This window comes from Lontra canadensis, unplaced genomic scaffold, assembly GCF_010015895.1.
Source record: "Lontra canadensis isolate GAN:19392208 unplaced genomic scaffold, GSC_riverotter_1.0 scaffold73, whole genome shotgun sequence".
In the NCBI taxonomy this organism is placed as follows: Eukaryota; Metazoa; Chordata; class Mammalia; order Carnivora; family Mustelidae; genus Lontra; species Lontra canadensis.
In genome coordinates this window covers 6,972,034-6,995,907 of record NW_022631067.1, presented here as the reverse complement: position 1 = coordinate 6,995,907, position 23,874 = coordinate 6,972,034, and positions in this window count along the sequence as shown.

Genomic DNA, 23,874 nt, shown 5'->3' with positions numbered 1-23,874 from the left:
ACCAGATATATATATAAAGACCACGAGAACATTGTCATTCACAGTATCTAAAGAAAAGAAACACTCCATGTATCCACCAGTGGATAAACTGATAAAGTATCATATATTCATATAATGGAATAAAATACAATAATTAAAATAGACAAATATATCTTAGATAAATTTCATGTGCTTGTTCTCAGTGGGTAACATTGAGAAGTCAGAAAAGAGTACATGCTTTAGGACTACTTTTTTAGGTTTATTTATTTATTTTTGAGAGAGTGACAGAGAGAGCTTGAGTGTGGGGTGTGGGGAGGGAGAAGTTAAAGGGAGAGAGAGAAAGAGACTCCCTACTTAGCTGGGAGCCAATGTGCTTGATCCTAGGACCTGGAGATCATGAGTTGAGCCAAAGGCAGATGCTTAACCAACTGAGTCACCCAGGTGTCCCTAGGAATACTTTCAAAAGTTTTTAAGAAGTGGAGATGCCTGAAAGAGATCCAGAAACACTGGCAAAATACTATTTCTTGAACTACATAATAAAAAAACAATTTGTTTTCATACATCTCCAAAGCCTTAAAATTAACATTATAAATATTTATAGTAACTGAAAAGAAACTATATTTCTGATTTTGAGATAATTATATTTACTAAACATAAGAGTAAAATTCCATTGGTAATGTACTTGTAATGAGAACTATGTCATTTTCTCATTATCAGTTTCTAATAACTAATACACCTATGTTTTCATATTAGTTACTGCTAGATTAAGATCTTTCTCAGTGAAGCTTAACAGCAAATAAAAGAGAGGGTCATTAATAAGAGAAGTCCACTAGGAAAATGCAGTGCTTACAAAAAGGCTTATTAATGATTTGTATTAAGTGCATTATTTACAGTAACATCCCCAACAAAATTAGGATATTCTAAATATAATAAATAAATGAATGAAGAAATTAGTAGAGAAGTGCTTGGTAAGTTACAGCAAGGAAGAGAGATACACTCGAGTTAACAATATAGTGTCAGTTAGTAATTTTAGCAATGTTAAAGACATTCATAATTTTTTCTGAGTAAATTTTAGGAAGCATAAACACTAATGTACAGCCTCTACAATATGTCTGAACTTAGAATTTTCCAGCATAGGCTAAAATACTGTTTCAAATACAACACTTTCATGGAAAAAATTGTTAAAGAAAAACAGAAAACTTCAATAAGAGGGTATGATGGCTGCTTAAAAAAATAATAATAAAGCTCCCAGTACGTCAGTATTTCTAGTTGCTCTATATTTGGTTGTTTTTATGCCTCACTGCAATGCATCATAGGATATTTCAGAATGAGTGTTCAGTGTTTTTTTCTTTTTTCAAGTGAGAAAAGAGTGATTTTGAATGAAGAGGTTGGTTGGGGGGGCGGTGAAATCTTTGTATTGCCTCAACTGTAGGAAAAGCTCATGTTAATCAGTCTAGGAAAGAGTACATTTGGAAGTTACTGATCTATAAATTGATTCCCTTAAAACAACCTCATTTATGTATTCCTTGGAAAATATGTGGGTACTTTCAGAATATGCATGTCTTATCTTGCAGGCTACTGTTCTCGGTCACCTCATTTACTTTCATAGCATCAAGTAGCACTGTTTTAGATCATTGCAAATTTATTCATTGATAAAATACTTGCTAAACTTCTACCATGCACCAGGCACTGTGCTAGGAATTGGGACGCAAAAATACACCAAGTCCTACTAAAAAGAGTTCCTAATATAGATATTTACATTTTAATTCAGACAGTACTTTTGATCCCAAGCATTTATTTTCATTGCCTTTGTATAACTGAAATGTCTGTATTTCTCACTCTTAAATGATATCTTAATCTGGTATAAGAAATCTTGGCTGCATGTTTCCTCAGTATTTTGAAGGTATTGTAACATTATTTTTAACCTCTATTCAGTTAACACAAAGCCTGCAGAAAGTGTGATTATCTCTCTTTCACAGGGCGTCCCTATTATTCTCTCTGGATTGCTTTTATATTTTTCTCTGTTTTGTTTTCTGTAGTCTCACTATAAAGGTATGGATGGTTGATTTTTTAAATTATTATTTTATTTTTCCCTGAAATTCATTTTGTCTGTTACAGCTAAGAATTCATTTCTTCAGGTTTGGGAAGTGTCCATCCAGTATATTTGGATCTCATCCTTTCGTTGCCACTCTCTTCCATGAGTGCACAGGAACATTCTGTTTTATCTTCCCTGAGCTCTTTTATTTTTTAAGATTTATTTATTTGTTTTAGAGAGAGAGCATGAGTGGGGGAATAGTAGAAGGAGAAAGTGAGGGAAAGGCAGGAAAGAGGCTCCCCAATGAGCACAGAGCCCGAAGTGGGACTTGACCTCATGATCCTGAGATCTCATGATCTTGAGATCAGGTCAGGACCTGAACCAAAACCAAGAGTCAGAGGCTTAACCAATGGAGCCAGGCTGGCACCCCTCTTCCCTGAGCTTTTAACTGCTCTCTTCGATTTGTATCTTGTATCTCTCCTTTGTATTCTCTGTGCTGCATTGGAGTTACTTCCTCGGATCCATAGATCTTTTTGTTAATTTTCTCTCTGCATGTCCATAAATGCATTTTCATCATTGAAATAAAACATTTATGATATAATAGAATATGTTTTGAAGGAGATCATACATTATCTTTTAAAACCTCCTATTTGGGGGGCACCTGGGTGGCTCAGTCAGTTAAGCATTGGACTTTTAATTCCAGTTCAGGTCATGATCTCTGGGTCATAGGATCAAGCCCCATATCAGGCTCCAGGGCTTTGGGCTCCAGGACTCCATGCTCCATGAAAAGTTCACTTGAGATTCTTTCCCTCATCCCCTCCCCCCACTCGCTCTTGCTCTCTCTCTCTCTCTCAAATAAATAAGTCTTTAAAAATAAATAAAAATAAAACCTTTCATTTTTTTAGAGATTTTGTATGAATCCAAAATCTACATGTAAATTTCAAATTTCCAAAATACATAATTATTATTTAATGTAAGTTGACTTTCATATTTATGCTTTCATTTTCAGAAAATAAGGAAGAAGTGCATTGCTGTTAGATAGGTGTTTAATAACAACTTGGCAACTTGAAATTCAAATAAGTATAATATATTTTTTATCATATATCTAGTCTGCATGAAATCTGATGTTATAGGTAAAAGATCATAATTAAACTGAATAAAAGAGAAATATTAAAAATATTTAGAGCTCTGACTTTTAAATTATAAGTCTCTCACAGGATGGAAACAGGCAAATTTCTGATTTTCAAATGCATGAGTAGTGAAGTAAAACATGATGATAGAGAGGAGCTCTTTCAACAAAATCCTACAGCATAAAATATTTCTGTAACCAACTTGTATATATTTGAATTTTATACTTTGCTTATTCAAATATATTTCTCATTTTTTACAAAATCCCCAGTTTCAACTATATTGTTGAGAAAATAATATGCACAACTTTATCCCTGTTCTTGCTATGTAATATAGATGTACTTAATTATGTTTTATATAATTAACACGTAATATAAGAACAGAGTTTGTGTAATATGTATCATTTCTAAATAAAGACACATATGTAAATTTGAAGGTGTTAAAGGCCTCAATAAAAGTTATTTATTTATTAACTAGGTATTATCAACTTATGTTTGGAATACTGAAATACGATGTTTGATAAAATTCAGATATGGTCCCTATTTTCATGGAGCGTTTTTCTTTTTGGCTTTTGGTTTACTTTTAATTTGTTTTCAAATTTAAATTTAAGTTAGTTAACATACAGCGTAGAACTGTTTTCAGGAGTGGAATCCAGTGATTCATCACCCACATACAACAACTAGTACTCATCCCAACAAGTGCCCTCCTTAATGCCCATCACTCATTTAGCCCATCCTCCCACCTAACTCCCCTCTAGCAGCCCTCATTTTGTTCTTATATGTAAGAGATGTAAGAGTCGCTTGGGGTTTGCTTCCCTCTCTGTTACCTTATTTTTCCTTCCCTTATACTCATCTGTTTTGTTTCTTAAATTCCACATATGAGGAAATCATATGATATTTGTCTTTGACTGACTTATTTCACTTAACATAATATACTCTAATTTCATCCATATTGTTGGAAATGTCAAGATTTCATTCTTTTTGATTGTTAATACTCCGTTTGTATATATACTACATCATCTTTATCCATTCATCTGTTGGTGGAAATTTGGACTCTTTCCCTAATTTATTAGAGGGACAGAGTAGAAAATGATCATATAATTATTTATTTATTTATTATTTTTTACTATGACAATTGTTAAGAAAGGGAGGTTGAAGATCAGGGGTCAGTTTGTAGGACTTCAGGAAGTTAGAAAGAGATTCTTCAGCAGCATAAAGTTGAGAAAGACAGGATAGGTGTGAGGTATACAGAGCAACAAAGGAGAGCTTCTCAGGGAAGAGAATTGCTGATTTAATACCTATGGAAGAAAGAAGCAAGGAGAGCTCAAGGAAGTGAATACAGTTTTCATCTAGAACAGTGGTAATGGGGATGTGAAATGAGGCTGAAGAGGGGAAATGGGTAGGCCATTCTTGTGGTACTACTTTAACACTCACCCAACACCTAACTCAACAACTCTAAGATGGGGTTTGGAATTCAATTTGATATATGAAACATTTTTAAAGGGGGTACCTATTAAAAATAAAATATTTTTCATTAACTTGAGATTTCAAAATTAATTGGAGGATTTCTCTGTACTTGAGTATTCTCTCAACAATTGAAAGTATTTATGGAGAAAATGATTTCAATTTCTTAAAGATCCTCAAAAATCTCAAAAACACAGTAACATTCTAATGGAAATGATCATATTTCTGTAACAATGGATCTTCACTAGCAAGTGTCCCAGATGTGTATCCCCAGTTTGCTACCTAACCCAAACTCATTTTCATGTACACAGGTGTTCTTCCCATGAACCTACTGGATGCTCATCCCTGACAGTCATACTTTGGGCTTATTACTGTCATGTCATGTTGTGGAAAGACATCAACACTGAAGACTCTGATGGGCACAGACCACAGAGTATTTAAACCAAACAGACAATTTTCCCTGTTAAGAAGGAGAAAATTCTCTCTTTGTGATTCTCATTTTGTGAAGAGTGAGTCTTTTTCTTACAATGCTTTGACTTGAATAACAGTAAAGTCTTTTGATCGTGTCTTTCCCAGTTGTCCCTCTCAGGCACTTTCCCCACATACCCTTTCTCTTCAAAGACAAGGCCCTTCTTCTAATTTCCCTGGTTTCTAGGACCTCATATTTATTTCTTCTCATGATTTCCTACATTGCCTGTTAATATAAATCCAAAAATACATGCACATGTATACACACAAACACACACACATTATTTTCCCTTGTCTGTCATCAATACACCTTGAGGAAAAATTTTATTTAATGTCTAAATCACTTAGCAAACTACAAACTAGTGTCCCTTACCTCAAGTCAGTGATAGCTCAGTTTTCAGTAATTCATGAAGGTGAAGAAATCATTATTTTCAGTCTAGGGGAAAATGCCTTTCTTCTTTAAACTGATAGAATCCTAACAGATTAATACAACAAGGGATGGGGTAGCAAGATGAGGAGATAGAATGTAGTCAAGTGCCCATATTGAAACTAGTTGAATATTCACATTCAACTCATTTTCCATGATCTACTTATTATTGGGAATTTATGACTGGATGATAATGATGCTTGTAATTTGATGGAACAGATATTTCTTGGCAGAAAAGCAAGTGATTTATCTGGAAAGTAAACAGCTGTGCAGAAAATAATTTTTTTTGGTAAATTAATGAGGAGAAAAAAACTATCTAAAATATTTTGGCTTCTAATTACAGCTATATCAGTCAGTGTTTCACCAAGAAAGCAGAACTACTATGAGTATTTATAAATAAGGGACTTCTTGGATTTAGACTTTACTCAAACTGAAGGGTGATAATATCTGGAAAGAAGAGTTAAAGGGTCAAACAGTTTAATAACCAATTTTTGCAAAGCACTGTGATATGGTGGGTAGACATGTAGGAACTTGTGGGAAAATCTGGGAAGCCAGGGGTGTCCAGCAATTTCAGTGGAGCCATGAGGGGATACTGGTACAGATTTGTGTATAAAACTGTTAACCCACTACCTGGTGGTGGCATTGGTGTTGCTGTCAATCAGCACAGGAGGCAGTCTGAAAGAGCTGCATGTGCTGGAAATGAGAGCAAGGAAAAGCTGAGAGTCAGCACTTCTGTGTCCTACCAAAGAAACCTCCAGAGGATAATGGCTAATGATTCACTTACATCTTCCAGAGGACAATGGCTGCTGATTCACTTATGTCTTCCAAATGCTGCATGAACCTCCATTTCTAAAGAGTATGTGCTGATAATCATCCTGTCTGTATAGAGTTCTCCATTAACTTTTATCAAAGAACATTGGGAAATTAAAAGGAATTCCAAAAATACTCATCCCTCGCCCCAATTTTTAGTAGCAGCCCAATTTCCTTATGTTAGCCATAGTTAATCAGCCTATCCAATATGAAAATTCTTTTTGTTGCCTGTCAGTTTGGGAGTCCGTGAAGTCCAAAGTAGCCAAGTGGCAGTCCAAGCTTCTAGTTTAATGGGACCATTTCTGAGTCCCCTAGAAGGACTATTCCTCCTTTGGAAACTAAGACCTCTCTACTGACAGAATCCAACTTTTCATGAAAAGGAAATACAAATTTTCTAATAAATCCTTAGGGCCGGAGTGCCTGGGTGGCTGAGTGGGTTAAAGCCTCTGCCTTCTGCTCAGGTCATGATTCCAGGGTCCTGGGATCAAGCCCCACATCAGGCTCTCTGCTCAGTGGGAAGCCTGCTTCCTCCTCTCTCTCTGCCTACTTGTAATCTCTGTCTGTCAAATAAATAAATAAAATCTTAAAAAAAAAAAATCATTAGGGCCATTAGGGAGGGGAACTACTCCCATTTTCATCCTTGAATATAAGACCCTTAAAACCTGGGTATAGGAGAAATTTGGAGATAAGAGAACAAAGACATAAAGTTCATGGATTTGTCATGAGCAAATCTATCACTGGCAAACTTAAATTTCAACTCAAAATTTGAGATTGTTTGTTAATGAAGCAAATAAAAGGAAACAATAAAGAAATCCATACTGAGAAGTACAGAAGGAAATGTTGGTCATGGATCCTCCAGGAATTATATTTGAAAACTTTCTTTATATCTTTGGTATCAGACAAATTCCCATAGGTCCATAAAGTATTGTCATTCAACTGACACAAATTGTCATGTTGTCAAAAGTCTATCACTTTATTCTATTAGGACAGTTGCTTCATGTTAACATATAACATAGTAAGACCAGTGAATTTTATGTACCCAAGTCCATTCGACATGCTTAATTTACAGTAAAATCAGTTACCTGGTCAGAAAAAATGCTGTGTTTAATATCAGGACAATGAATAATTCAGCTGTAAGCCTATGGATGGTGATATTGGCAGATGCATTACAGACACAGAAGGCAAATCTATATCCAGAGCAAGTGTCTATTCTGGTGAGAACAGCCTTACCCTTCTCATGATAAAAACAGTGTAATGTACTCAGACCAATGCAATTGGCTGTCTTATTTCCTCGGGGAATGATGCCATCTCACGGGCTATTCCCCAGAAATTTTTATCACTAATTTTCCAATTTCACTTCTTCCTAGTTCTTGACTATCTATCCAAATCATCAGTATCTGCCCACCTATCAGTGTAGATCTGTATTTTGGCCTATTTAGATTTTAGGCAAAACAAATATGGCATACTTCCCAAAATTATGCCAACTGTGAGTATTGTCTTACCACTGTTCTTCACTGACTGTCATACTGAAACTATCCCCTCTGGCTGGTACCAGCATATCTTGTAGAACCATTGCATATGGGGGCTGACTTCTTCTTTCTCAAAACAAAAAAACAAAAAAACAAAAAACAACTCTTCATTGAGACACTATACCACTAACATGTTGTTCATATACCTGACATGTGCTCTCAGAGCCCATTCAAATCATAGTCTTCATTCACTATTACCACTTGATAATAAAGCACTGCATTGTGCACCTAACTTTATGGCTGCGCAGGTGAATTCTATCAGAATTTTGACCCTGCAAAATGTAATTAAAAACAGTTTTCAAACATATTTCCTGGAGCCTCCATGACCAACATTTCCTTCTGTACTACTCAGTATGGATTTCTTTACTATTTCATTTAATTTGCTTCATTGACAAATAATCTCAAATTTTGAGTTGAAATTTAAGTTTGCCAGTGATAGATTTACTCATGATGAAAATGTTATGGTCTTCATTACATTGCTTATAATAACTTCTTTTCATGGTCACTGTCTAAACCAAGTGGAAGAATGGCTTCAATTTTCTTTCTAAGAGGTAGGTCAAGTTATTAACCTGACCATTGTTTCCAGAGGGTGAAAGTCAGCCAACATCTATCTTATACTTGTCTATTCACTCCAATCTCTAGAGAATGAGAACATGAAAATATATGATTCTTGTGTTACAGGTGGTATTGTTCAGAAAAGTTTATCATAACCTTTCAATTAAGAATTTTATTTTATTTTCTAATGTAGTATGATTTTAAGGTTTCATACTCAAGCTATTACCAATGATTAGTTAAAGTTCAGTGAATGTGTTATATTTTGGATTAAGTGTTTTTCAGTATAGATATAAATATAGTAATAAGGGGAAAATAGGAAGGAAGGAAGGGAGGGAGGAAGGAAGGAAGGGGAAGGAAGAAAGAGAAAGGAAGGAAGGAAGGAACAAAGAAAGAGTTGGCCCTTTGTTTATATTGATTTAGCCAAGAATTACAGCAATTTTTATGTATTCTTGACTACATATTCACAAAACCTGGACAAGCTTTTTAAAAAAATTAATTACTGATGGATTTAAACTTTGCTATTTTCCTTTCTATAAAAACACTAAAACTAACATAATCATGCACATATTATATACATATAAAAGGTTACATACGGTTATATAAACACATGAAAGTATAACAAGTATATTTATTTATGTATGTATATATACATATATATACATAAATTTAACAATAACATTTTAAGTCAAACATTTCCTACTTAAGAAATACACTTTAAATACATGATGTTATTGTAAAATATATTTTTGCACATATCTAAAATAGTTAAGGTTTCAGTTTTATGAATATTCTTGAAGCAGGCATGCAATTTAGATTTTGGCAGATAATTTTTCAGGGAATTTTTCTAAATTATAGGCAGCCAGATGTCATTTATTCATTTTATTAGGAGAATGAAACCAATAGGTAATCTAAAACCTGGCTTCAATATTTAAAGTATTTAAACTCTTTTTTCATCAAATAGGAAAACTGGTTCACTGAAGTTTTCCATTTTTCATTTCCTTTCTAAATGTACATAGTAATGAATTCTGAGATAATAAAATGATCGGTGATTGAAAAGGGGCTAAAACAAAGATTAAAACATTGAGTGATCTGTTAGCTGAGTATTTACCTACAGAGCACTCAATTTCAAAGATGGAATTAACATAAAACATGCCACTATCTCCATAGTGGATTTGCAAAATGTTTCACTGAAAGAATCGAATTGATTTCTGAGGAGTTTATTTTGAAGAGTGAGTTTGGTAACAAGTCATATTAATGCAGTCTGTTTCTTCATCTAGTTTTTCTCTGGTTTAATACACAAACAAAAGCATTCTTGTCTATGTGAAATTTTAAAAATATTTTTTTTCCTAAACATTTTTTTAAAGACTGTCAAAGAAAGAATTGGGTTTTTCTATGACGGCTTATCAAGAGTAATCCCAAGTATTTGTTTAAAGAATACCCAGAGATTTTATATCCACTATTCTGCCAACTCACTCTGAACCTTAAGGCTGACAGATAAAATGTAGGACACCAAATACATGTGAATTTCAGATAAACTACAACTGCTGTTTTATTTAAGTTTACCTTACATAAGATTTGGGACATACTTACACTAAGTCATTATTTGTTGTTTATTTGAAAGTCAAATTGAATTAAATATCTTGTTTTGTTTTGTGAAATCACACCTACATAAACGATATCACATCTCTTTTCAGACTATCAGAGATGTTGCTGAGAGTAAAGACCTATGGGCTTGCCTTTTCCAGTAGTTCTTCAATTGCTCATGCCTAGATTCCCTAACTAGATTTTTAAAATTTACTGGGGTCCTCTCACAGAAGTTTTTTTAAAAGAACCATTGTGGAGTCAACATAGCATTTAAACACAAATTTATGATTCAGCAATTTTAGAAAAACTGTCCTTAGACAACAGTGCTCTTATTTGTACATGAGAAAAAAAAAATTATGCCAAGTTATAAGTATTCCCATTGTCTATACATTTCATTCAGTTATCAAGGAAGCAGAACAGAGTTAGAGAAGCCATTATGATCATTATGATAACAGAAGAAAAGCTCAATGTTCCACGGGGAGACTGACCCCCTAACTGCATGGATTGGTGTCTGGGCTAACCAATTCAACTAGCTGCACAGACCAGTTTATTAAGAGTTGTAGTATCACTGCTTAGTAAGTTCAATACATTTTGATCAGAAGTGAAGAGGTAGAGGTCATTCTGTTAACCTAATGACAGGGTTTTTTTTTGTTTTTTGTTTTCTATAAAACACTAGATTATTCTGTGGTACTATAATAAATTATGTTTATTTTATTGTCCTAACCCAAGTCATTTTTTTTTTAAGCCATTGTGTGGTTTTCTCTCTCAGGATCACTCTGAAAAGTGATCATATTTTATTTCTACTGACTTTGATGGTTTTCTTCTGCATTTATTACTTAAAATGCTTCTTAAATATAGAAAAGATAACTTCTACAGTATAATTATCTGGGATGTCTTATATAAATGGTCTTAAAATAGGTCTCCACTATGACAGTCTTCTAATGCTCTCTTTTCAACTTCTCACAGAATATGCTATATGGAAATTTTCTTTTTATAATTAATTATGTCTTCATGACAAAAACCATACGGACAGCTAAAAACAAGTAAAATTTCTGATGAATATCTGAATCATACAGAATCAGTTTTTTCTTTGTTAAAATTATATTTGTTCTAGTAAATAGACTTTTCCTAGAATATCTTTTATTTAAGTCTTGTTTTCAATTTTTTTTGAGTAACATTTTGAAGATTGAGAATAACCTGTTCTAATTTTAATTATGTTTATTCAATAGCCACTTGCTTCTTAACCATTGCATAATACTATAGGGTACATGACCTAAATAGTTCCTTATATTTAATCACATAGGTTAGAAATGGAATAAACATAGCATGAAGGGCCTCTCTTATTTTTGTTATGAGGATATATTTAAGTAGTAAAAAGCACATGGAATTTAAAGTCTGATGATATTGTCTTTAATTCTTAGCTTTCTTCTGATTTGGCGGGATTTATTTAATCTTTCTGGAATTCAGTTTTCTCTCCCATAAAGTGGCAAGTAATAAACAATTCAAATATTTAATATAAAGTTATTTCAAATATTAAGTGGAGTCACAGGTACCCAATAAATAGTTTCAATGATTATATCTGAGCCTCAAGTCCCCTTTGGAGACATTTTAATGGACATCTTTCTAACATATCAGAAAATAGACCAAAATTAATCAAGTGGAAATCATTTTATAATACTGAAAATTCAGCAATCATTTATGGAACTATAACTAAAATCCTTATAATACACAAGTTTCCAGATGATGATGATGATGATGATGATGATGATGATGATGATAATTTTTAACTCCTGTGTTTGTGATCCTGTGCTCAGAAGTTTGGGGAAATATCTTATGTATTTATATTTATATATATCCTATAGAAGAATGACCTGCTATCATGAATTGAGAGGCCTCGTCCTACCAGGTCAATTCAACTGATGTTAACTAGTTAACATGTAGTTAACATCTTAATTTATAGCAATCTAGTTTGGACTAATATCAAGTTAATATATATGTGTACCAACTTTCTCTTTCTTAAAAAAAAAATTACTATTATTGGTGATTCCTAGAACATCAGCCAACTTTCTCTCTCTTCCATGATCTATTTAGAAAACTTGAGTTTTTCCAGAGATTTGAGACAGTACAGTAGATGATTTCAATGTCTCTCTCTTTTAGAATAAAGGCGAATCATTCTAAAATCCCACCTTTGTTTATTTGTTTGTTTGTTTAGAGATGGAGGGAGGCAGGTAGGGGCAGTGGGAGAGGGAGAGAGAGAATCTTAAGCAGGCGCAACGCCCAGCATGGGCCCCACAGAGGTGCTTGATCTCACAACCCTGAGATCATGACCTGAGCTGAAATAAAGAGTCAGGCGTGTAACTGAGTGAGCCATTAAGGTTCCCCTAAGTTCTCAGGATTACAATAAATCAAGTAACACAGACATGATTTCAAGGAGATATAAATGAAATTGCACTTATGTCCTGAATGTATTTCCTATTTTTAATAATTTAGGCATTTCATTCAATTGCATCTAATTTGCTGTCAGCAGAGAATGAGTATTGATATGCTTTGAAACAATTCTTTCCATCACTTCATTATGGTTTGGTTTGTATTTCCTTAATGACTAATACTAATGCTAATGAGTATCTTTTTGTATGTTTATTGGCTATTTGTATATATTTATTTGGAGGAATATCTATTCAAATTCTTTGACTAGTTTTTACTTGGGTAATTTGTCCTTTAGGTGTTGAATTATAAGTGTTCTTTATACTTTCTGGTTACTACATCATTATTAAATATATGATTTGTGACTATTTTCTCCCATTCTGTGTCTTCTCACTTTCTTGATAGTGTCATCTTTTGAATAAAATATCTTAATTATGATGAAGTCCAATTCACCTATTTTCTTCTTTGATTTCTTGTGTTTTGGTATCATATCTTAAAAAGAATTGCTACTCCAAGGTCACTCAGATTTTTAATCATTTATCTTATTACAAGTCTAATAGTTTCAAATCTTACATTTAGGTCTGACCTTCTTTGAATGATTATTTTTTTGCATATAGTGTGAGATAAGGTGCTATACTGTTAGTATAGCAACTTCAGCTCTTTTGACTACTGCCTTCATGAAACCTGTTTGTTTTGTTTTGTTTCATTTTTTGTTTTGTTTTGGTTTTATCATGAAACCCATTTGTATAAAATAAGTCTTTTGTAGACAGTATAGTTGGATCATAGTTTTATATTCATTTTATCACTCCCTGTCTTTTAATTGGAGTATAATCTATTTGTATTTATTTATAAGTAAGGGCTTACTTCTATAGTTTTATTGTTTGCTTTCTATATATCTTACGTCTTATGGTCCTTACTGTTTTCTTTTGTATGAAAAATATAATTTCTAGTGTACTAGTTTAATTTCTTTGAAATTTCTTTTACTATATTTTGTATTGGTTTCTCTGGGAATTGACATCCTAGTCAACATCTTAATTTATAACAATCTAGTTTGGACTACTATCAAGTTAATATATAAATAGACCAACTTAGTAGCATATCTACCTATGTATCTACCTATCCCCTTTCTCATCATTATGCTGTTATTCCCACAGATTACATCTTCACATATTATAGATGTGTTAACCTGGATTTTTAATTACAACTTTAAATAAGTAACATTTTAAATATGTAGTCTTTTAAATAAGATAGGAAAAGAAAGGTGTTGCAAATAAAAAAAAAATACATTTACATTGCCTATCATATTTACTCTTCCCAGTGTTATCTTTTTGTGTGGAATTGAGTTACTGTTTAGAATCATTTCATTTTAAGATGAAAGACCCCCTCGTAGTCCTTGTCCTTGTCCCGTAGTCCTTGTCTTGTAGTCCTTGTGCTGTAGCTCGGGTATGATGTGCATGAACTTTCTCAGTTTTATCTGCATTTGAATGTCTTCATACCTTTTTCACTGTTGAAGAATAGTTTATAGGTAATGAATTCTTGGTTGACAAAAAGTTGTTTCTCTTTTCAGAACTTTGTATATGCCATCTAACTTTCTCCTGGTCTCCATATTTTCTGATGAGAAATTAGCTGTTAATCTTGTTGAGGGTCCCTTGTCTGGCTGCTTTCAGAATTCTTTATATTTGGATTTGAGAGGTATTTTTTGGTTTTGTTTTATTTTGTTTTTGTGTTTCCATGTGTGGCTATGTTTGATTTTATCTTGCATGGAGTTTATTTAGATATTTGGATTTATAGAGTAACATTTTTCATCAACTTTGTGATTATTTAGTTAAGTATTATCCCTCCTTTCATTTTTCTCTTCTTTCTTTCTGGAACTCCCATTATGCATCAGTTGGTAATCTTAATGATGTTCCACAAGATTCTAGGCCTCTGTTAATTTCTATTCATCTATTTTTTATTCTGTTCCTCAGACTGGATATTATCAATTGACCTATCTTCAGGTTTCCTGATTGTTTCTTGTGTCTGTTCATATCTGCAGTTGAAATTTTCTGGTGGGTTTTTCGTTTCAGTTATTGTACTTTCACCTCCAAAATTTCTATTTTGTTTTTTTTAAGTATCTGTTTTTATTGATATTCTGTTTGATGAAACACCATTCTCATACTTCCTTTTAGTTTTTTGTAAATCATTTTCTCTAACTCATCCAAGTATTTAAAATAGTTGAAGTCTTTCTCTAAAAAATTCAGTGCCTGGGCTTTTTCTGAGACAGTTCCTATTGACTTATTTTTTCTATATAAAGGCCATATTTTCTTTTTTGTTCTTGTCTTGAGCATTTTTGTTTAAGTTACACTTTTTGAATATTATAATACAGCAACTCTGGAAATTGGGCTCCTCTCCTCCCCAAGACTTACTGTTCTTGATGATTATTTCAGATATTGCTGTTTTTTTAGTTAAAGATCTTTCTGAGCTAACTATAAAAGTTATAAACTATTTGTCATTGTGGCCCCTGAATTTCCTCTTCCATTAACTTAGAAGTTAGTCATGTATTGGGCAGGGAGTTCCTTAAATGCCTAGAACCAAAAGAACAATCTTCTAGTCTTTGCATACAGTTTTGTGTATACATTGAAGCATGGCTTCAACACTCAGACAGGCAGTTGGCAATTCTCTTTGTCTTTATTTTTTTTATCCATCCAGTGTCAAGGTCAGGTGGAAGTTTTTCCTAACCACGTTTGTGGTCTTTTAGGTCCTCAGAAGTGTGTATGTGTGTGTGTGTGTGTATGTGTGTGTGTATTTTAAGATGTATGTATGTGTTATTCCCCAGCCTTTCTTTATGTGTGGGTTTTTGTTTGTTTTGTTTATTTTGTTTTATTTTGCTTTTGGTCAGTGTGTTGTTTGTAACAACTATTGTCTATTGCCTCAGGCAGAAGCAACCTAATAAATTAGCTTGTAAATATTTTTTGACAAATTCCCCAGGAAGCAGTTTTAGCACTCGGCCAGTCTTGAGTTAGGTGAAATAGACAGAGTCAATTTGAGCCTGTCTTCCATGTAACCACCTGACAGGTCAGAATAAGACAGGTCACAGGTTCTTTGTGAATGAGGTCTGTCTGCTCCCTCTGGTATAGTCTGCACACTGCTCTTTTCACAGTTACTGCTGAGCTAAGGGCCATAGAATGGGACTTTTGTAAGTTAAAATGCCACAAAGTTCACCGTTTTCAGAGAAAAAGTCACTTTCTCCCCAAAAAGCTCTCTCAGAGATGCTGCAAGATGATTCATTTCCAGAGTTCTGAAAAAGTTGATTCAGACAATTTTTGCCTTTTTCTTGTTGTTTCTATGGAGGGTTGTCTTCTGTCACTCCACTTCTAAACTTCCCATCTGTTATTATCTTTTTCTTTATTTCCTTCCTGGTTTGGTGTAAAATCCATGAGCTGTTATTTTCTTGGTGTTTTTACTTAAACACAAAACTATCTCATCCCTTGTAATTGCCCGAGCACCTATCTGGCAAAAGCCCAGTGTCAGATGAACTTACTTCTCTGATTTCTGCTTATCAACATATGAGTAATGTAATAGTGATGAAGAAATTCCCAATATAGAAGACATCTTCCCCTCATTGTGCAAAAACAGCCCACCTCCTCCTATTTAGGTCAGTTACCCATGCTATGATGGTGACTCTGCTTCTCTTCTGTTTCTCTATAGACACATGGACAAATGCCTGTTACAAAGGGATATGTGTGCCCACTTCTCTTGGATTCATTTTTTTTTTTTTTATTCCTCTTTTTACTGGCAGGCATTTTCCTTTGTTTTTGTTTCTCTGTCTGTGACATAAGAATGGGGACTTCTCTAGAAGGGGCACACTAATTAAAATTAAAGTTTCAAATATAGGACATGGAAGCTGAAAATTAATCATGGTGCCTCCAGTGGTGAAAGCAACCTTAGACTATAATAAATATGAAAAGTACTTTGTCATATGTGTTAGGGATGTATTATTGCAAGGAACTGAATCTATTCAATCTTTTATAAGAGGAAAAGAATTAATTGGAGGGTTTTGTGAGAACTTGAAAATGTGAAGGAGAAAAAGTGCTGCTCAGCTTGGAAAAAATTGGGTCCAGGAATTGACGAGTTTACATGCCAGTTTCTTGCTCCCTTGTTTTCCCTCATAGGGCTGGCCTTCTCTCCTTTACCACGTTCATATTGTCCCAACCCTAAATCTACATTGTTTCCAATGTAACTGCTAAGAAAAGCTACTGTGGTGTCTGTAACCTCATTGAAAATTCTAACGAGAAAGAAGCCTACTTGCCCAATGTGAGACATTCTCAAACCCAAGATATTCATATACTCTGTCATTCATTTGACCGTTCATTCCTGCACTGTTTTTTTGTTTACTACATGCCAACTCCTGCTTTAGGTAATAGGAAAAAGCAGTGACAATATAAACGAAGTTCTAGGTGCCATATTATAGAAGCCCGGGGATCAACTGCAGAATGGCATGGACCTGGGCAATTCAAGTTTTACAACCTAATATTATGAGGGATATTATGAATGTACAGGACTGTTAAGTCTCAGAATGGGGTCTGTGTGATGTTGTCAGGAACCCTAAAATGTGAATCACATACCCCAATCATACTCTAGAGTCAAAGACATTATAATACACATAAGCAACATTTTGTTTTGTTTGTTATTATTGGTATTGTTTCTAGCCCTTGGGTGGTTTTTTTTTTTTTTTTTGTATTTCAGTGTTAACATACAGTGTTATATTAATTTCAGATACATATACTGATTCAACAATTCCATACATTACTCAGTGCTCATCATAATAAGTGCATGATAAGTGTACCGTTAACCTTAACCTATTTCACCCATCCCCCCCACATATCTCCTCTCTGGAAACTGTCAGTTTGTTCTTTATAGTTAAAAAATTGCTTTTTGGTGGTGCCTAGGTGGTTCAGTTGGTTAAGCAGGTATCTTTGGCTCAGGTCATGATCCCAGGGGCCTGGGGTTGAGTGCCACATTGGCTCTCTTCTTAGCAGAGAGCCTGCTTCTCCATCTCCCTCTGCCTGCCTCTCTGCCTACTTGTGCTGTCTCTCTGTTTTTTCTTAAAAAAAAAGAAAGAAAGAAAGAAAGAAAGAAAGAAAGAAAGAAAGAAAGAAAGAAAGAAAGAAATTGCTTTTTGCTTTTCTGTTTGTTTTGTTGTTGTTTTGGTTTTTTTTTTGGTTTGTCTCTTTTTTGCTTTGCTCATTTGTTTTGCTTGTTAAATTGCACATATGAGTGAAATCCTATGGTATTTGCCTTTCTGTAACTGGCTTACTCACTTAGCATTGTACTCTTTAACTGTATCCATGTCATTGTAAATGGCAAGATTTCTTTTTTCTTTTTCTTTTTGCATATATATGTATATATACACCCACACACACATATATATATAAAACTTCTAATTTATTTTTCATCTATGTGAACACTTACATAGTGTGGTTATTATAAATAATGTTGCAGTGAACATCAGGTGCATATATCTTTTTGAATTAGTGTTTTTATATTCTTTGGGTAAGAACCCAGTATTGTGATTACTAAATCATAGGGTAATTCCATTTTTAATTTTTTGAGGAATCTCCATATTGTTTTCCGCAGTGGCTGCCCCAGTTTTCATTTCCACCAATATTGCATGGAAGTTCCTTTTATCCCATATCCTCTCTCACACTTGTTTCTTGTGTTTTTGATTTTAGCCTTTCTGACAGGTATGAGGTGATACCTCATTGTAGTTTTGATTTGCATTTCTCTGGTGATGAATGATGATAAGGATTTTTCCATGTGTCTGTTGTCCATCTGGATGACTTCTTTGAAGAAATGTCTATTCATGTCTTCTGTGTAGTCTTTTTTTTTTTTTTAAAGATTTTTATTTATTTATTTGACAGAGAAATCACAAGTAGGCAGAGAGGCAGACAGAGAGAGAAGGGGAAGCAGACTCGCCGCTGAGCAGAGAGCCCGATGCGGGGCTCGATCCCAGGAAACTGGGATCATGACCTGAGCCGAAGGCAGAGGCTTTAACCCACTGAGCCACCCAGGCGCCCCTCTTCTGTGTAGTCTTAATTGGATTATTTTTTTGGGGGGTGTGGAGTTGTATCAGCTCTTTATATATTGAAGGTACACACCCTTTATCGGATATGTCATTTGCAAATATCTTCTTCCATCAGTAAGTTGTCTTTGTTTTGTGGATTATTTCCTTGCTGTGAAAAAACTTTATTCTGATGTAGTCCCAATAGCTTATTTTTGCATTATTTCCTTTGCCTCAGGAAACATATCTAAAAAAAAATGTCGCTATGGTTGATGTTGGAGAAAGTAGTACCTGTGCTTTCTTCTAAGATTTTGGGTTTTTGTTTTTGTTTTGTTTTTGTCTTTTTGTTTGTTTTAGTGATAGAGGATTTTAAAAATTTAGATATATTAACTAATTAACATGTCATTCTTTATTTAGTATTAATTGTTTGCCTCTTCAACTCTTGAAATTCTCACATTTTGGGGCAAGGTGAAAGTCTACATCACAGGGGTTTCATCTGTCTTTAAGAATAGCAGTTTTATTTGTCATTATGATAATTGAAGGTCATGGGAAAAGCACACAGTGATAGTTCCTTGAAGAAGCTGATGAAGTAGTGGTTGCTAACAAACTGATGAGGTCCATATTATTCTTTCTTTAAGCTAGTAAGCTAATAAAGAACATTCATGTCTTTTCTCAGGTAAGCAAGGATTGACATGGTAACTTGGAGACCTTATGCCTCCATCCTTTCAGCTATTTCTTCATTCATCAGAGATGTCATTTTTCTGGATGATGCACAAAGGAAATTAATGTACCTTTTTGTCTGGATGGCTTTACCTAGATGAAAAGATTAGAAAATAGATGATAATGTATCTGACTGATTTTAAATTTAAAACAGTTTTTCTTTTAAATACTAGTGGTCAGTTTTGTTTTACTTCTATTTAGCATCAGTGTGCCTTGTCATATGTTCCTGATTTTAATACCATTTTTGTTCTGACTTTATACTTCACGTATTCCTAAAATTTCCAATTTCCAATTCCAAACTGCTTTATATTTTTCATGTGTTTAAGAAATTTTTCAATTCAAAAACCAAATTATCATGATTTGCAATTAGATGTGTAATTTATGTATAATCCATATATGCTATGTGCAATATATTTAAATATTATTCACATTTTATATAATGCATTACTTGCAGAAACAAAATGTACATGTAATGTGTGTATTGTGTGTATGTGTGTGTATTTTGTATATAAGAAGTTTCTGAAATATCTACACACTTTCCATTCTATATATTTTGGTTGATATTCATCCCACGCAGGAATATGTAACTCAAAATAGGCCAATTAGAACATTACAGGATTTTAGCCTCTAGTTCTGGATTTGGCATAATTAGTATATCCCAGGTTGGTACAATTAATACGAACTTCATTGTATTCTCCATCAAATAAATATTCATTTTCTACTCAGCTTACAACCATTAAGATATAGCCATTTTGACCCCACAAAGAGCCTGAGAATGCAAACAAGAGTGAGAAGAGTCCCATTTAATGATGTCTATTGAGCTAGAATCCCCATACACCCCAGTCTTTTCAGTTACATGAGCTACTAAAGGAAGCCTGTGTGAGTTGAGTTTTCTGCCATTTACTTCTGAAAGTATGCCTAAGTGAAAAAAACCACAACACCTTTGGGAGCATCTAAAAAAAACTTAATGATATGTTTGTTAATGGTATGCTTATTATTGTCCCTCAAATCTGATTTGTATGCTCTATCTACCCAGTTGCCTTTCTCAAAAGGATACTATCTATTCTATGGTACTAAAATGTCCGAGGTTTGTTTTTTGTTTGTTTTCCTCTTCTTTTTAGTGATTGAAGTTGGGCTTCATTTTAACGAGTTATTCATGGTATTGATTAGATTATCGTTCATGCTGTGGAAGTCTCAATGAATTCAAACACTATTGATTAAAAGGAATATCATTATTTTATATACTCACCAAAAATTAGGCCATTTTCAATGTAAAACCCACTGATTTCAGATGCATTTCGATTCCAGAATGTTAAAAATGAGATAGACATTCAGTGCTGTTCTATCCTTTGAAAATCCATCTATAATTTTTTTTCTAACTAATCATACACAATTTTTATTAAGAGTTTTGAGAAATATAAACTGAGAGTATTTGTGAGAAATAATAGGAAAAAGTTTGCCAATTGTTTACATAATGGTATACATCCTGGCTAGACTGAAGTGACAGTATATAATTCCAGAATATTGAGAATAAATTAATGTTCCTCTTGCTGGTTATTTTCCTTACAGGAGTCCAAGTCATACATGAATAGAATTAATAATCCAAGACAATGTAAGATTTGAGCATCTTAACCTAATTTAACTTGATAATCTAATAAACTAGCTGGAAATTAGTACAGGACTTCTTTTCCTAAGCAAACAAAAACAAAAACAAAACTGCAAAAAAGAAAGCTATAGGCCTTCTCTATCTTCACTCCTCCTAGGCACGCACACACGCACACACACACACACACACACACACACTCACATACACACAACTCAATACATGGTTTTGGATCTCTAGATTCCAAAAAAGTAAAAAGTCACATCTATCAATTCCAACAAAAATAAGAGCAATGAAGAGAAGAAGTTTCTCCTCATAAGGCAGAGTGGTCTAGATTACCGCTCCAGCCTTTACCAGATCACAGAATTAGTCCTTAATCTAGTTGACAAATGAGACAGGGAGAGAGGGAAAAAGAAAGGGGAGAGGTGAGAGAGGGAGACAGAGACTAAGAGAAAGAACCATACCTTCTACCTTTGATGGCCATTCTAGACACCTTTTAATAAACCTGTAGCTGAAAGGAAAAGGAAACCATACCTATTAGTATTAACTTCAAAACTAGGAGGAAGTCAGGATACTGAGCATTCTGAAGAGCAACTCTCCATAACTAGTTCTCTCTTCTCTGGATTGGAGTGAAGAAGGACTTAATGGAAAAACAAAAAGAAAGAAAAAAAAAAGCCCAAATATCCACCTTCCTCCTTCTGGACAAAAACAAAATGAACAGATCATCAATGTACACTTAATGTTTAGCAGACTTTAGGAATAAATAACTATGAAAGAGTTGATATATATATCACTGCATTCTGTGTGAAAGCCTCAATTTTTTTTTTTTTTTTTAAAGCATGGACTTTGGCATGAGCAAAAGACCTAGATTGACCGATTGATTTTTTAAAGATTTTATTTATTTATTTGACAGAGATAGAGACACAACAAGAGAAGGAACACAAGCAGGGGGAGTGTGAGTGGAACAAGCAGGCTTCCCATGGAGTGGGGAGCCCCATGTGGGGCTCGATCCCAAGACCCTGGGATCATGACCTGAACAGAAGGCAGACGCTTAACCACTGAGCCACCCAGGCACCAGGATGAAGTGGATGTTCAAATGTTCATCTTTAAATTCAGGTCTTTCAGTAAATATTTTTGGATTCTATTGAATCATCAGTGTTCAGATTTTATTCTTAATAAAATAAAGGAATAGTCTTCAGCTAGTCCTTGGATTGTGGTCACGGTCAGAATACCTAGAGCTTACAAATGAAAACATATGGCAATAATTGTTTGATTGAAAATATGACAAATTGTCAAAGGAATTTCTGTAAGTTTTTCTCCTTTATTTACATTATGTGTGTTATTTCAACATGTTCTGTTTACTACCATACATTGTGTAATGATGATAAACTATTCTGAAGGGGAAGTTAAATTTATACATACACACACATACCCCACTGTATCTGTATATAGGTATTTATTATATCTGTGTGTATATCTTTATAGTTTAATATATTTATATATATCTTTATATTCATATATGTTTATATATCTTTATATTTATGTAAATATCATCAAGTGAGAAGATAGATATATATCATTATATAAAGTCTATACTTAACAGTAGCTCTTTAGATAAGAAAACTCCTTGATTAATGTTGAAGCTATATCTTTGAGTTACATTTGACTCTTCCTAATTATTCTTTGGAAAAAACCATTAGTGATCAGTTTAACTTTCTGAGAGAAGGAGTTCCTTCTTCATCTACTGTGACTATTTATTGGGAAAGCCTCATCAAATATAACTGACAATATGCTTCTATTTTAACTTATTGTCACTATGGGTTTAAACATAATGACTCAACCTTATGACATAATTAATATGAATTTTTAATGTTCTCAGCATGTCTGTATCTGTCTTTGCATTGAATAGATCTTATAATGGTAGTTGAAACACCATCAACATAATGTTTTACTAGAAAGAGTGAATATATTGAAAGAGATCTGGGGTGATGATGTTATCTATTTGACATTATTTACTCACATTTTTAGAATTGTTCAAAAAACATTGGAAATATTGATACTTATGTACATAATTTCTAAGATCATGGTTATAATTGGTTAATATTATTAAACATGTGAGAATATCATTGACATCTTTTTTGGCATAAAACATTTCCTTGCCTTCCTCCATTTTATTATGAGTTTTCTCTTAGATTCAGAAAAGATTAGGGAATAGTACAAAGTATTCATAAACCGTCTACCCAGATTCATTATTTGTTAACATTTTATTTTCTCTTTGTGCCTTTCTCTATTCCTCTTCTTCACTGCCCAAAGACTTATAGTGCCGCTAGAAATTGCCTTGAGTCAGGCAGTTGGCCCTCGTTGGGGTACAAGAGATGGAGTGTGAGTGTGAGTATATGGAAAAATACCCCAGTTTCACTGTCCATTGGAAGGAAATTCAAAGTTTTGTTTAACCTGGTTTCTCAGTACTTCCCCAGTGAGAATGTGCCTTTGTTACCTGAAGAAATAAATATAAAATTAACATAAATTTTATTGACCTTCTTCCATTTTGCTTTCTCTCATTTGTGCTTCCTGGTATCACCTTCTATATAAACTAGATGCACATAAGGTTTGTTTCAATTTCTGCTTTTGGAGAGGATTCAAATTATGAGTCTAATTGTTAGTTCATTGTGTCATTTAACATTAATTCTTCTTTCTTTTATTTTTTACAAATAGGAATTCAGTTCCCAAAGCTTGCTTAAAATCATGTTGAATATTTTGGTTAAAAAAACATGAATTTTGTACTGGACCACATCAGGAGACCATTAATACCAGTTTCCCCAATATCTGTTGTGCAAAATTTGACCCCTTGGTTACTGAATAAAACTTTGTAGGAAAGTTAAATAACTATATGCATACATATCAAAGAGATAAGTGCAAAATAAACATTTGGTGGCTCTTCATCATGAAGCAATAATAATTTGTTTAAATGCAAGTTTTCTAAGGGAGATGTATTGGGTATCATAGCTGCACACCCAGCAAGATTTACTGAATCACAGAGAATTTAGCTAATGTTGCTCTTAACTGGGTGCGAAAAGGTAATTTTTATTGCTACTGTTGGAAACTGTGA